Source organism: Lissotriton vulgaris, chromosome 3_1 (genome assembly GCF_964263255.1).
Source record: "Lissotriton vulgaris chromosome 3_1, aLisVul1.2, whole genome shotgun sequence".
NCBI lineage: Eukaryota > Metazoa > Chordata > Amphibia > Caudata > Salamandridae > Lissotriton > Lissotriton vulgaris.
In genome coordinates, this window is record NC_141689.1 from 1772911222 (window position 1) to 1772926906 (window position 15685).

A 15685-nucleotide genomic window follows, 5' to 3' on the forward strand; every position below is an offset into this window, starting at 1 on the left:
GATTTCACTCCCCAAGTGCAACGACAACGATCTGGGTTTCTCGGAGTGAAGCGTCGCCCGAGGGACCGGGGACTGAAGTATGCCATGTTGTTTCCAGCCCGACTGTGGATTGAGTTCAGAGAACGTGCCTACTTTTTTGATCAGCCGGAGCGTGCTGCCGACTGGTTGGACTCGTTGCCGACAGATGACTCTGAGAGCGGTGGCCCTGGCGGTGCGGAAGGTGGTGCAACGGCCCAGGAGTAATATGGGCCCCCGGAGGTCCGAGTTGAGACTACGTACTGTACAGAGTAACTTAACTGTGTGTTCTATGTTTATGCCCGTGGCGGTGCGGGTACGGGTGATTTCTCCCTTCCTCCTCGGGGGGTTCTTTGTGTAGATCAGATGGGGCGACAGGCACACTGCAGTTGGGGGTGGCTTTTTAGTCAGCAGGGGTGCAGGGAGGGGGGTGTTGTAACGGGTTTCTGTTTGGGGGCTGGTTCCTGGGGACTTGGTTGTGTTTCGTTCTGTTTGTTGTGTTTCATTTTTCATGGTATTTCACTGATTGCGATTATTCCGAACTTGGGGTTGTGGAGGGGGGTTGGGGTGGACTGCCTTTGCTGCTATGGGGGGGGGGGGGGTGTGAAATGCGGGTTCTTTCTTGGAACGTCAACGGGTTGGGTGACAGGATAAAGCGGGGCATTATGTTACAATTTTTGAGGCGCCATGCCCCTGATGTTGTGTTCCTTCAGGAAACCCACTTAATCGGTAATGCTTGTAAGGCCCTCGACCGCCGGGGTTACCGCCTGGTCGCACATGCTGGTTTCACTTCTGGGTCCCGGGGAGTGGGTATCATGGTGAAGTCCTCCCTAGCTCTTGCTATTGACGAAGTTATACTCGACGACCGCGGGCGGTATGCTGCTGTCTCTGGGAGGTGGGAGGGCAAACAAATGGTGCTGGTTGTTGTGTATATCCCCCCGGGACTGCAGGCTACCACCTATGCCGATCTTGGCAGGACTCTTCTTGGTCTTCCTGATGGGTTGTTAATCATGGGCGGGGACTTCAACTCTGTCATGTCTGGTGAATGTGATCGGCTTCCCCCTAGAGTCCTGTTGCCATCCCAGACGTGGCTCAATGAGATGGCGGATACCTTTGGCCTGGTGGATGTTTGGCGCTCATTACACCCTTCACTCCTGCAGTATACTTTTCATTCTGGTGCGCATGGCAGCCTCTCTCGTATAGATTATTTTTTTATGTTAGCTTCCACTTTGTCCACTGTCCGGGAGGTACGACATCTTTCCCGGGGTATCTCTGACCATTCCCCATTGGTGATTAAGGTTTCGGTGGGTGGTCTACTTGGCAACAGGATCCCCCGGTCCCTTCCTGGCATTTCCGAAGCCCCCGGCTCCGCTCAGACTTGGTGAAGGCAATTGATTGTTATTTTGATGAGAATGTGGGCTCAGTCACCTCCCCCTCTGTTCTTTGGGAGGCCTTCAAGACGGTTATCAGGGGTTCCGCTCTATCACTTATTGCTGCTGAGTGTAGGGTAAAGAGGGAGGCTGTTCTGGCCCTTGAAACTGAGATTACTGCGCTTGAAAGTGAGCTGGGTGGGGATGACACGCCTGCATTGTTGCACACTTTGGAACTAAAACAAGCTGACTACAAAGCTTGTGTCACCGATGCTGCTAAGTTGATGAGAGCGAATTAACTAGGCCGACTGTATGATGTGGGTGACAAAGCTAGCAAGCTCCTGGCATGGCTGGATAAGGCTGAACGAGCGAGTCGTGTTGTGCCTGTCATTGTTCGCGAATCCGGAGAGAGTGTCTCTGACCCTGGTGAAATTGTTGATTGCTTTGTGGATCACTTCCGGAAGGTTTATACGCCGGTTAGTGATCGGGATGAGGCTGATTCCAGGCTGCTACTGCGAGATATAGCCCTGCCTACTGTTTCGGAGGAAGATGGTCTTGTCCTGGAGGCCCCTTTTACCGTCGATGAGATTGCCCTTGCTATTCGATCTTTACGCTCGGGAAAGGCGATGGGCCCAAATGGGTTGCCCATCGAACTGTACAAACTTTGCCCGGACAAAATGGCCGCCCATCTGCGCAATATGTTTCTCGAGGCGGTTGAGGCTGGAAGCCTCCCCCTCGAGCAGCGCCTAGCTACCATAGTGGTCATTTATAAAGATGGCAAGCCTCGTGACCGCTGCACCTCCTACCGCCCCATCTCTCTGCTGAACGCGGAACCCAAAATCCTGGCCAAAGTCCTGGCCAATCGGTTGTTGAAGGTGATTTGCGGCTTGATCCATCCAGATCAATCCGGTTTTATCCCGCATAGGAACACGGCCCTTAACCTGCGTAGGCTCCACAGTGTCCTCGCGAGGGCTCCAACTCTCGCCGAGCCGGCAGTGGTCGCCTCCTTGGACGCCACTATGGCTTTCGACACTATCGAATGGCCTTATCTCTGGGCGACTCTCGCTAAGTTTGGCTTTGGTCCTAACTTCATCGCATGGGTCAGGCTCCTCTACGAACAACCATTGGATCAGGTCGTGGTAAATGGTAGATGCTCTGACCCCTTCCCATTGGGCCGGGGTACTCTTCAGGGCTGTCCGCTCTCCCCGCTGCTATTCGCATTGGCGCTTGAGCCCCTGGCTGCGTGGCTTCGGTGGGAGCCCTCTATTAAGGGGATCCGATGGTCTCCAGATCTTGAGGATCGTGTCTCCTTGTACGCTGATGACATCCTTCTCTATCTAACGTCCCCTCAAAAGTCGCTTAATGTCCTCTTCGATGTTCTTACGTCCTTTGGTAAGAACTCGGGATTAGTCATCAACTGGACCAAGTCCTGTGTTTACGTTATAGCCGGAGCGTTGCCACCTCTGCCTCGCAGGTTCCCCATATTGGTAGCGACTGACGGCTTCAAATATTTGGGGATCTATATCTCCACGGTCTCCTCGGTCCGCTATGAGCGGAACTTGTATGCTCCGCTCCGCAGACTCAAGCAGGACGTGCGACGGTGGCGTAAATTGCCCCTATCCTCATTCGGCCGAGCGGCACTCTTCAAAATGATGTCGCTCCCCCGATTTCTTTACGCCCTGCAGAATTTTTTCGATCCTGTCCCTGCTCGCTACTTTCGTGAGGTTGAGAGTTTACAGCGACAACTGATTTGGGATGGCCGTGCCCGTATTGCCTTGTCCAAGCTCACCCTTTCATGGTACGATGGTGGTATTGCGTTGCCGGATATTAGACGCTATTACTGGGCTTCGCACTTGAGCGCTATTAACCATGCGACGTACTCTTCGGAACCTGCCCCCGCCTTTGCATTGGACAAACTATTATTGCCCGGTGGCAATTTCAATAGGGCTCTGTACTCAAAGTCACCCTTTCGACTCCTTACAGGCCCGACGAAGTGTGCAGTGCGTGCATGGAGGGATGCTACTGTGGCCACGGGCTGGGGTGGCAAGCTGACGCGTATGACGCCACTGTATGACTGATAGGTTGGGTAATCTGTGGAAGACGAAAGGATTCGAGAAGTGGGACATGATTGGGATCAGTAAGGTGGAGGATCTGTGGGCACGGGGCGCTGTGAAATCCTTCGAGGTATTGAAACTGGAATACCGGCTCGATGATAGGGAGCACTTCCGGTACATGCAGGTTCGACATGCCTTGTCTTCCGTCTTTCCCTCTGGTACCGATATCCCGCAGTCCTCCCCTTTGGAGGATCGGGTTTTAGACGGCCATGTCCCCGATAGCACTATTTCCTTAATATATAAAAAGCTTGTCAATAACAGGGCTGACCAACTTGAGAAACTTCGTGCTTCCTGGACGGCTGACGGGCTCGAACTCGACGACGAGGACTGGCAGTCAGCCGTATCCTCCCCTAAGGAGGTGGCTATCCCGGCTCTGCTTCGTTTCGTCCAGCTGAAGATCCTCCACCGTGTGTATCTGACCGGAATGCGTCTGGTACGAATGGGCTTGGTTTCGGATGGGCGGTGCAGGCGTGGATGTGGTATGGATGGTACCTTCCTTCATGTTCTGTGGGAATGTCCGATGATTGCGGCCTTTTGGTCTAGAGTGCATGATGTTATGGGTCGTGTCACCGGGATCCCCCTCCTTCCTGAGGCACGACGCTGCCTGCTCAATGTGTGGGAACCTTCGGATTGCAATGCTGCCCAGACACTTTGGGTTACTTTGGGCAACATGGTCGCAAAGAGAGATATAGCACAGCTCTGGGGCTCCCCTAGATTACCATTGCTCAGTGCCTGGAAGGAGAACATGGACTGGTGCATGTTCCGAGAAAAAAACTGTATATGAGGCACGGGGGCGTGCCAAGAAATGGTCCAGGGTCTGGGCTCAGTGGAATTCGTACCGTGGAGACATTTGCTCCCCTCCACTTGACTATGAGGTTCCTCTCCCCTCTTCTCCATGATTGACGTTCCGTTTCCAATTTCCAGTATAGCCTTTGCTTTCTCCCTCGTGCTCGCCCCCCCCTCGCCATATGCGTTCCTTTATTTATTAGCGTTCTTTCCCCCCCTCCTGCGACCCTTGCCAGTATGATACCATGTGTTGGTGTGTTGTTCTTTTCGACAAAATCATAAAATTAAACCTTTTTTATCCTATTTGATATGGTGCTATGTTCCAATTAACAATGTGGACCCGAGAGATTGCTTTAACAACGTACTGTCTGCACATTTCCTTTTCAGCCATCCTGTTTATGTCATAGCGGCCGGCCCTGCGGGGTTGTAGGCAGACGCTGTGTATTGTGCATTTATAAATGAAGGTTTTAAAAAAAAAAAAAAAAAAAAAAAAAGAAAGAAAGGAATCAATCCCCAGGTATTCAAGAAAAGATTGGAAGAAATAACCAAAGAGCTGGATGAAACAAAAGAATTCATCATGCAAAGTAAACTCCAAAAACTGGGAAAAGACCTCAAGAAATTTAGCCAGGAGAAGATGCACCCCTATACTAAGAATGACTACAACTCCCAGGATCAGACCTCAGATGATGAATCTATCGGCAGAAACTCCTCCATTAATTCATCCCACAGTTCGGAAGACTACACTACTAAAAGAGGACGGAATAATTTCCGATGCCAACGACCGAGAAGGGGTAATAGATGGTAACGACCATACCATCAGAATTTCAATATGCCTTACTACCAACCTTTCATCCCACAATACGGAGGTTGGATGGATCCCTTCAATCAAGGGATGCAACAGATACATACAGGAGACCATCACCTGCCAGGCCAACAGAATACCCACCAACAAGAACAGCCTTTTTTATCCAGGGGCCACAATCAACCCAGAGGCAAAAGGAAGTCGCTCTCGTGGCGCGACCAACAGAGGAACGTAGAAACGCGGAGCATGGCTGCCGCCCAACCATCAACCAGCAAGACCAATCACTAATTGTAAACCTTTCGGATATAGAGTTGACAGAGGAACAAATTGCCGTCCTGAATAAAGGATTGGGGTTCGTACCGACCCCTACAACAGACACTTTTAAACTCAAATGTGAGTTATCAGAGTTTTGCAGAACACTAAAACTGAAAGCTTTTTTCTCCAACAAAGAAGCCCCCACTAAGGAAGGAGACACCTGCTTAAGGAGAAAATCCACCTTCAATCCACCTGCAGGTAGTGTCCCGCCAGAACTACACACCTTTGAGCAAGCTTTACTTAAAGGCGTAGATACAATAAACAAAACTGAGAAAAGAATCTATCAGAATCTTACAAAAAAAGAACGTTTGGCACTTGAGGCATTACAGAAAAATGACGACATTGTGATAAAACCTGCCGATAAGGGCGGAGGAATTGTAATTCTAAATACAACAGGTTACAACCAACAATGCCTCCCCCTACTGTCAGACACTAGATTCTATGAGAGAATCACTACCGACCCTACAGAGAGACTGCAAAGTACCATCTCCATGATGGTGTATGAAGCAGAGACAAAGATGAGGATCTCAAAAAAGGAAGCAGATTTCCTCATAACAAAAGAACCAAAAATTCCTTCCTTTTATTCCCTCCCAAAAACTCATAAAAACAGGTCACCGCCACCAGGACGACCTATAGTTTCTGGGATCGGGTCGGTCCTAGAACCACTTTCCAAGTTCGCTGATGAATACCGTAAACCTTTGGTTCAAAAAACAGCAACTTACATTAGGGACACCAGGGACCTTCTGTCACAAATCATGGACACCCCATTCGATCCTAACACTATGACTTTGGTTGGACTTGATGTTGAATCATTGTTCACCAGCCTCCCTCAGGACGAAACACTCCAGATGCTTGAGGATGTCCTCTATATGGAAGAATGGCACTACTATACTCCAAGACATTTTATCCTTGAGTGTTGCAAACTGGCTTTAAAGGAGAACTTTTTTGAATATGATGGCAACCTGTTCATTCAAGTCCATGGAACATCCATGGGCAGCGCTTTCGCGCCTTCGGTGGCCGGACTGTATGTTAGCCAATTTGAAAGCCAACATGTCCTCAATGATACCAACCCATACTCTTCCAGTATATTATACTGGAAGAGGTACATTGAGGACATCCTCGTGATTTGGGACACTCAAAAAGATCTGCCCCAATTTATAATCTGGCTCAACAGTCTGGACCCCTGGCTCAAATTCACATACAACTCTAGCAACCAAAAATTGGATTTCCTGGACCTCACTATTTACAATGACAACAACATCCTGCAAACCAAGACCTATACAAAACCAACGGCCAAAAATAGCCTGTTATCGTATAAAAGCTATCATCCAAAACCATTTAGGGACAACTTACCCTACAGCCAATTTCTTAGGCTCAAAAGAAACTGCAGCAAACAGGAAGATTATAAAACCCAAGCAGAAGAACTCTGTACAAAATTACGAAAGAGATTACACTGAGCAAACAATCAGGAAATGCAAAAAAAGAGCCAGCAACCAACAAAGAGAATGCCTCTTGGAAACTTACCAAAAGGAACCTATACCAGACCTTACAACTTGCGTAACTACCTTCAATCCAGCAACATATGCCATACAAAAACAAATAAATAAAAACTGGCATATCCTGAACACAGGAAAATTTGATTGGCCAAAACCCAGATTCGCAAATCGGAGATCTAAAAACCTAAAAGACGCCCTAGTGTACACTCGCCCTCGGAAGCAAAAACCAGGAATACCAATGAGAGATGCAACAATGACACCTATAACAGGACATTACCCATGTGGGATGTGTGCCGCATGTAAGACTACATCAGTTTCCAAAAGTTTGCAGTTATCAGACAACTTTACATGGACACAAAAACAACATACCACCTGCAATTCCTCTCATGTTATCTATATGGTGAGCTGCCCCTGTAAAAAACAGTATATAGGGATGACATGCCGCAAAATCAAAACACGAATTAGCGAACATAAAAGTAATATCAGGCTAAAGAAGAACACTACTAAACTGTGCTCCCATTTCATTGAGATGAACCATTCCTGCGATGACATACACTGGACAGTGATCGAGATGCTGACGGATAAGTCACAGAATGCAGAAAAAGTTTTGTATGAAAAGGAGCAGAGATGGGTGGACCGATTGCGCACTCACGAACATGGTTTAAATGATAACATTGCGTGGCACCACTTTGCACATTAACCTCATGACTCTGCAAGCACATTAACCTCATGCCTCTGCAAGCGTATCTTAATACGCAAATATAACCCTAGGACTACACAAAACACCGACTGTATACTGTCAAACTAGAAAATTCCACCTTCATTAACTCATCAACAATGTCCACTACATCCTGTGCGCTAATATAACCCTAGGACTACTGAAAACACTTATTGTATACTGCTAAACTAGAAAAATCCATTTTCAGTATATCACCACCAATGGCCATCACGCCCAGGTTTAACACGAGACTTCAAAATGAATAAATGGTAGCAGGCTCCTTTAAAAGCAACTCACTATCTGAATGCGGCGCCTTTAAAAATAGAGCGACTGGAACATCATGGACATCCGGGGGCAGAGCCAGCACAAGTTAGGAAACCCTTCACACGCGGGTAATGGCGCTGAGAAAGAGACCTTCAATTCCGTGGTAAGATGCAGCGTCCCCTCTCCCTCTGCCTAACTTTATGACATTTATTTACCAAATTCCAACCAGCTCTGCGCGCAAACAGCGACTTCCCCCGCTGGAGCCAAAAACTGGACAAATTCAGGTAGGATGCTCTCTGTATTTAAATAACTGCACTGTGTTTAGCAGACGCCCAACTCTTCGCACCTTAGAAAATAACTGCACTTTTTATCTAATTAATCGCACTGTGTACAACTGACGCCCAGCGCCTCATAAAATAACTTGCACTCGGCGCCAACTGCTTTTCAGAAAACTGTATTTGTTTGTCAATCATCCTGCATGCCTGCCGCTTTGCCTGATCGGAACCTTACAATGATGTTCCGCCTAGGTAACTGTTTCATATAACAAAGATTTCGTACAACAACGAGCCAAAACCCCCCCTCCCGTTTTTTCATCTATTACACAGTGTGCCTGATGCTCTAGCCAGCGGTTAGCGTTTAGTGATTTCCATTTACGAGGAATAACATGTTTATAATGACTGTGCACAGTTTAAGACACCAGTGTTACAAATAAAAATGTATGATGCTACGGGACGATGTCAGACAGGGTCTAACTCTAACCATTTACCTTGCATTGGCACAAGCCGATTTTCTGAATAATTTCGAATGGTGCTAACCCAGTTCTGAGTCGGCATCATTTGTGTAGGTGTCTCTCAATATAATTATTACTGACCAACAGCTATAGAGACATCCAATAAATAGCATCTAAAGATATAATATGGAACACAATTCAGATATTTTCTATAACTTCACCATGCCTCTTGTGCAACTGAACCCTGAGACCCTCCTCCCCTTGATTCTTAAATATGAGTATAATTTAGCCTTGTTCCACAGAAGGACTTTGCTTTTCCTCCCCCATTGTGTTAGAAATAAAATTTGGAAAAGAGTATATACATACAGATTTGTTTGTACTAACATACAATTCTTTTTCAGAAATTGGATAATTGCTCCTAGCTTGAAAAGACTATACCGATACCGCACAAATAGTGTGAGTATACTTTTTGTTATGTCATAGTTTAAGTCCTGACGAAAGCTTCACAGACCCCTCGGGCCTAAGAAGCTGAAACATGTCGACGAATTCTCAACAACTCTAATACTTACAGACCCAGTAACTCGGTCTGCAGTAAGTACCACCATTTTTAAACCAACTGAGAATCTACCCCACAATAAATCCCAGGGGTAATTTTCTCATTTTTAATCCACTTTTTGCGCACTAAGCTTCTTTTTCTATTTCCTTTTTTCATATTGTTAGTGGGGAAACCCTCAATCTCTGGACACTGCACCAAACGACCCAGAGGTGCCTCTGGTTGAGGCGGGCAGTTTACGCACTGAAGAAATCCCAATGATAACTGCCACAACGTCAATGAGGGGCGGATGAAACATATATACCGCACCCAGATTCGCATTGAGTTTTTTGAGGGTACTCTTCTTCCTTGAACCCAAGGTTGTAAGGTGTAACGAGTGTCCCTTTTCTCTTTTTGATAAACCTTAATTACTAAGGATCTGCTCCCTCATAATCAAATTATACAATCCTGTATTGTCATGTACTTTGCTGCCCAATAACCAGCCCTCCAGAGCCTTAGTAGCATAATCTACAAAATCAGTCCAGTCCTGAGTCTGTACCTTTTGGGTATCCCTGAACAACAACCTATATTGCTCAGTGGTTAAGCCAAACCCATCAATTAGAGCACTCTTCAGGACTTTGTAGTTATTAGCATCCCCATCACTAACTGTGAGGAGCTTATCTCTACCTTTTTCTGAAAAGGAGAGCCACAAGATTGCTGCCCACTGATGTTGGGGTACCTGCTGTACTTTGCAGGCCCTCTCCAAAGCAGTTATCCATTTGTGGATGTCATCCCCCTCTTTGTAGGGGGGCACAATCTTACTTAGGTTTCTATTGTCATAGGACCGGTCTTTATCCTTAGGGATATTGCTGCCACCAGTGGGTTCTGACCGACTCAACTTCTTTTCTCTAGCAAAAGCTAGTTTTTCTTTAGCTAGGGCAAGTTCCTCTCTCTCTATTCTGAGATTGACTTCCATTATCCTAGCCTGGTGTTCTCTTCTCTGAGGGGAGGTCATTCCCCTCTGAGAACCTCTTGAAGCATTGGAGTGTAGAGATTCGCCTGAGTGAGATCTATTCCTCCTATACCTCTGATTAAGCCCACTTGAAGGCCTGAATGAGGCTGTCCCATTCTCAGCCCCAAATTGGTTTAGGTTAGCCTGGCTAAGTCTTCTGACTGGTACCTGGCTGTCTACCTCTTCCTCAGAATCTTCCTCAACCCCATCCTCATCATCTTCTATGACTGGGGGGTCAGTGTCATCTGCTGAAGGTAGGACCTCATCTGGATTCCCTGTAGGGCCTGAACCAGAGACGTTAAGAACTTCAGATTCCTCTAAGAGTTCTATCAGTTGCTGAAGGGTAGGGTTAGACCCTTGTTTCAGCTTTCTTGTGGTACACAAGTGTCTCAGTTCTCTGAAACCGAGTATATCAAATTTGGAGGGTGCCCTGGGAGGGTCACTCACTACAGGTAAAGATCCACTTGGTTCACCTGTGCCAGACATTGTAGTGTAGTTCCTATTTTCCCAATAGGCTCTGCGCATTGGAATAACAAACAGCAGTGTAGACGTAGGACTGAGGTCATCTAGGTCTCTACTGACTATGTTAAACTTAATTTAGGTTTGCGCCAGCTAGCTCAGAGGTCACTGGAAACTTTCTTGAATGAATAGGGAGGGATGAACTTCCCTGGCTCAGACAAGAAGGGATTCAGTTTCCGACAACCGCATAAACATGACAACTTTGCTCCCTCAGAATAAGAGTATCTCTAGAGTCGTGTGAAAACAATAGACCACTATTTCGCTCAGTCAACCGTGCATACTTAGTTTCACCAGAGTACAGACAAATAGGGAGATGGGCGTTTTCAATAAAAGGTGTTATTTATTGAGCAGTCTTATTTCACATGCAAGAGAAATGAATTGCCACAATTGCAATACTTATCATAAAGTAAAGTGCGTACAGTAAAAGTAGTATGAAATAATACTGTAAAAGCATTGATATAGTTTCTTAGCCATATGATACTTTAAAATTGATAAAATATATACATACATAAATAGATTGACTAACGTGCTCAACTGGTGCTTCTAACTAAGCCTACCCCGGTGTACCTGACCTAAGCCTAATACTTGGGAAGGGATTAGTAAGTAGCAGTTTAAGTTAAGTGGTTTAGATTATTTTGCCAAGAATCTGCATCAAGAATTCTCTTAAGGGTTTAGTCAGCTCCGTAACTTGGTAATAGAATGTGGGAGGTCTGGTATCTCTTTCCTCAGGACTCGAACTCCCAGCAACCCGCAAGGGTAGGCTGGAAACACCGGAGCTGGATTTTCTCGGCTGGAGAAAAAGACAGCGTCTCTCTCAGTGCGTCAAACAGGAGGGGCTGCTTAAGTGGGCTTCTCGCATCAGCTGGGCTCTGGGGCAAGTAGATGGCCGCTCTGCTCCAAACCACTGTGTGTTTGCTTTAGGCAACTGTTGGTATTTTATACCTGGAAGGTGCCGGGTTTGACGTAAGGTTGGACATAAGACGTCACTAAGAACTAACAGTTCTTTCTGGACTTCAGGAGTTCTTGTTCAAATCAAAACAAAAGCAGGGGTGATTTCCCGGGCTGCTGGAGGCTTGGTTTGTTTAAAGAACGCGTTGTGCTTTCTAGGAGTCGATGGGAGTAGCCGTGCTGTGCTTTGGACTGCATGGGCTATTACTGAATATGGATCCGATTCTTATGCCTTTATCAGGATATTATTGATTATAACCTCACAAGGGCATAAATCGGGAATATCGAATTAGGGTCCTAGATATAAACACGACAACATGATCTAGTGAGGTGTGGGTGTGTGCACCTACCTACACTAAGTGTTGTCCTACTAAACCTCTCTAGAAGTTGTAGTCAGGGTGTGCGAGGCCCTTTGGTCTACAACAACTAAGTTCAGTAGAACTTAAGTATTATACGTCTTGTTATATGTACCTATAGGTACCTATGTGATCTTTCAAATGAGATTTTAAGATTACAATTGGTAAAACAACAGCAAGCTCTTATCCCAACCGCTGCACACCAATGTGAGAAGTTGGCCTGATATGTGATGTCCACTATTCTAGTGGGCACTCTGTATCAGTCCAAACAACCCTTATGGTGATGGTTGTAAAGTCAACCTTATAGACCAGCTATCCTAGTGGTAGCATGGACAAAGCAATCTTAGGCTAAAACTTCAAGGGCATGTAAATCCAGCTGTTTTACCATATGTAACCCCTTGAATACCAAATGAAAGGACACCACACAGGATATATATAAAATGTATATATATTTATTTCTAAACAACCCCCCTGAGCTCTTTATGAGATCAGAGGCACACGCACATAACAAGATACTCAATTATCATACAATAAGTTGCACAAAATACAGTAGGGCCCTAGGGGCACGCTAAACCATATACTAAAATAGTGGTTTAAGAACCACGTCACGAACAAAGGATAAGCCTACGGCCTAGGGATTCGCTGGGGCTACACTGTATTAGCAAAGGATAGGAAGTAGGAGGCCCACGGGAGGCATGTGCAGTGTCGCACAAGTTACTACTTGTGTAACGATATATCTGTAACAGACATTAGTTCCTGATAGATTCCTTACCTTAGAATATCCCCAGACGTCAGACTGGATCCGGAAATTTTTGCGTAGCAGTACCCTTGCGCGTCGGTCGGTGCCGTGATGACGTCGTTTGAGTACTTAGACGCCGCCTCTGCGTGCTGACGTCAGTTCTTAGCCACAGCTTTTCCGCGCAAGAAACGCAGAGCCATGCTAAAAACCAACACTGGGGCCAATGAAACTAGTGCCCTTAAAGGGGATGACCTTAACCATAGATATCGGTTCGCAGAAACTGGGAGGATGGGTGCGTCGGTAAGGAATCGATCACTAACTAATGTCTCTTACAGATATATCGTTGCACAAGTAGTAACTTGTGCATCTGAAAGAGACACGTTAGTAATAGATTCCTTACCTTAGAATAGATACCCCAGCAATACCAACCCCGGTGGTATTCTGCAAACCAATAATCACACCAGAAAGTCCTGGAGGACGGAACGGCCGAAGTAGCCATCCCTCCGGACTTGGCTGTCCAGGCAATAGTGTCTTGCAAACGTGTGCAGAGAGGCCCACGTAGCTGCCTGGCAAATGTCCTGCACGGGCACTCCTCGGCCGAAGGCAGTTGTAGTCGCCGTGGCTCGAGTTGAATGAGCCCTCAGCCCTAAGTTCCTTCTTAGCCAAGGAGTAACACGCCTGGATACACAAGATGATCCACCGCGGGATGGTCTGATTGTGCACCGCCTTTCCCTTCTTAGCGCCCCCGTAACAAACAAAGAGTTTGTCATCCACCCAGAACTGGCGTGTGCGATCCAGATAGAAAGAGCTCACGTTTTGGGTCCAGACGGTGGAGCCTCTCTTCCTCTTTCAAGGGATGCGGAGGCGTAAAGAAGGTGGGCAAGGTAATGGACTGCCTGATGTGGAAGGCCGTGACAACCTTGGGCAGGAACGAAGGTCTTGTCCGCAACACAACCTTGTCCGGATGAAGAGAGAGGAAAGGAGGTTTGGAGGATAAAGCCTGGAGCTCACTCACTCTCCTGGCAGAGGTGATGGCAACCAGGAAAGCAGGCTTCAGAGTAAGAAGGCGAAGAGGACAGTTATGAAGTGGCTCAAAGGGAGCGCACATCAGAAAAGTAAGAACCAGGTTTAAGTCCCACTGAGGAATCACGAAGGGAACAGGTAAAAACGTGTGTGTGATGCCTTTCAGAAATCGATTTACGATAGGGGACTTGAACAAAGATGGCTGGTCAGGCAGCCTCAGGAAGGCTGAAAGGGCAGAAAGGTAGCCCTTGACAGTGCCCAGAGTAGAGCCCTGCTGGGCAAGAGAAAGAAGGAAGAAGAGAACCTCAGAAAGATGGGCAGAGAGAGGATCCACAGCCTTTGCTGTGCACCATGCCACAAATCTGTTCCACCTGCAGGCGTATACCAACTTTGTGGAGGGACGCCTGGCTGCCAGAATGATGTTACAGACTTCAGGAGGCAAGTCAAATGGCCTCAACTGCCGCCGCTCAATCTCCAAGCATGGAGGTGGAGACTGGACAGGTTCAGGTGGAGGACCGTCCCCTGCTGCTGCGACAGAAGGTCCTCCTGACGAGGCAGACGAACCGGGGTATCGACTGACATACTGAGTAGCTCGGGATACCAGTACCTTCGTGCCCAGTCCAGAGCCACAGGGATGACTTGTGCCCGGTCGCGCTTGATCTTCTTCAGCACACTGGGCAGAAGTGGTATAGGCAGAAAGGCGTACAACAGTCCGCAACTCCACTCGCGACGAAAAGCATCTTCGAGCGAGTGGCGCCTTGGAAATTCCAAAGCGCAGAACTGATGACATTGCGCGTTCTCTTCGGTGGCGAATAGATCTAACCAAGGCTCTCCCCAATGCAGAAAGAGACCTTGTGCCACGTCAGAGTTCAGACGCCATTCGTGATACATCATGACCGGCGGCTGAGTTCGTCCGCCCTGGCGTTCAGAGAACCTGCTAGGTGTTGAACCACCAGGGTCACGCCCTGATGTTCCAGCCATTGCCAGAGGCGCATAGCCTCTTGGTAGAGGGTCCACGACCCCACCCCGCCCTGTTTGTTGCAGTACCACATGGCGGTGGTGTTGTCCGTGAACACCTGCACTACACTCCCCCGGACAGAGGGGAGGAATGCCTTCAGTGCTAGACGAGTTGCCCGCAGCTCCAAAAAGTTGATATGGAGCCAGGACTCCGCCGGAGACCAGAGGCCTCTAATCTCCCGCTCTCCCATGTGGCCTCCCCAGCCCTGGAGGGATGCGTTTGTCACAACCACGTGCTCCGGTTGGGGAAGGGAGAGGGATCTGCCGCTGACCCAATCGCGGTCCGTGAGCCACCACTGCAGTTGTCTCGCAGTGCCCTCCGAGAGCAGGACATGGTCGGACATGTTGCCCTGATGCTGAGCCCACTGAAACTTCAGGTCCCACTGCAGAGCCTGCATCCGCCAACGGGCGTGATGCACCAGAAGGATGCAGGAAGCCATCAGCCCCAGAAGCCGCAGCGTCAACCTGACCGAAACTCGGGATAAAGGCTGAAAGATTGGAATCAGAGCCTTTATATCCCGAACCCGCTGTTCGGGTGGGTAAACCCGAAACTGCGCCGAGTCGAGAACCGCTCCAATGAAAAAAGGAGCTTCTGAGAGGGACACAGGTGTGACTTCGGCACATTGATGGAGAATCCCAGCTGGTGCAAGAGGTCTGCCGTCGTCTGGAGGTGGGTGACGACTGTCTGGGGCGAGCCCGCCTTCAACAACCAGTCGTCGAGGTAGGGGAAGACTGAAACCCCTAACCTGCGCAGATGAGCTGAGACCACCGCCATCACTTTCGTAAGCACAAATATATGATGTGGTGACCAGGTATAAAGTAAGCGCGCAACAAGAGTATGGCAATCAGTAAATGCTCACTGTACAAGATATATGCTACAAAGCAAAGAAAAGGAAGGTCACCACTCTTCCTTACACAACCAGAAGAGC

The 15685-nt window shown here is 47.8% G+C and overlaps 1 protein-coding gene and 1 long non-coding RNA gene across 3 annotated transcripts in view; one reads left to right on the forward strand and one right to left on the reverse strand.

The window, feature by feature from the left end:
- Nucleotides 1-15685, reverse strand: part of ADAD1 (adenosine deaminase domain containing 1) — a 1085588-nt gene that overhangs the window by 540722 nt on the left and 529181 nt on the right. The window lies entirely within an intron of this gene.
- LOC147728430 (uncharacterized) overlaps nucleotides 8001-15685 on the forward strand; it is a 53001-nt gene continuing 45316 nt past the window's right edge. The window contains exons 1-2 of the long non-coding RNA XR_015309375.1: nucleotides 8001-8164; nucleotides 9012-9066. This is a non-coding gene — a long non-coding RNA (uncharacterized LOC147728430). The remainder of the gene's footprint in view (nucleotides 8165-9011; nucleotides 9067-15685) is intronic.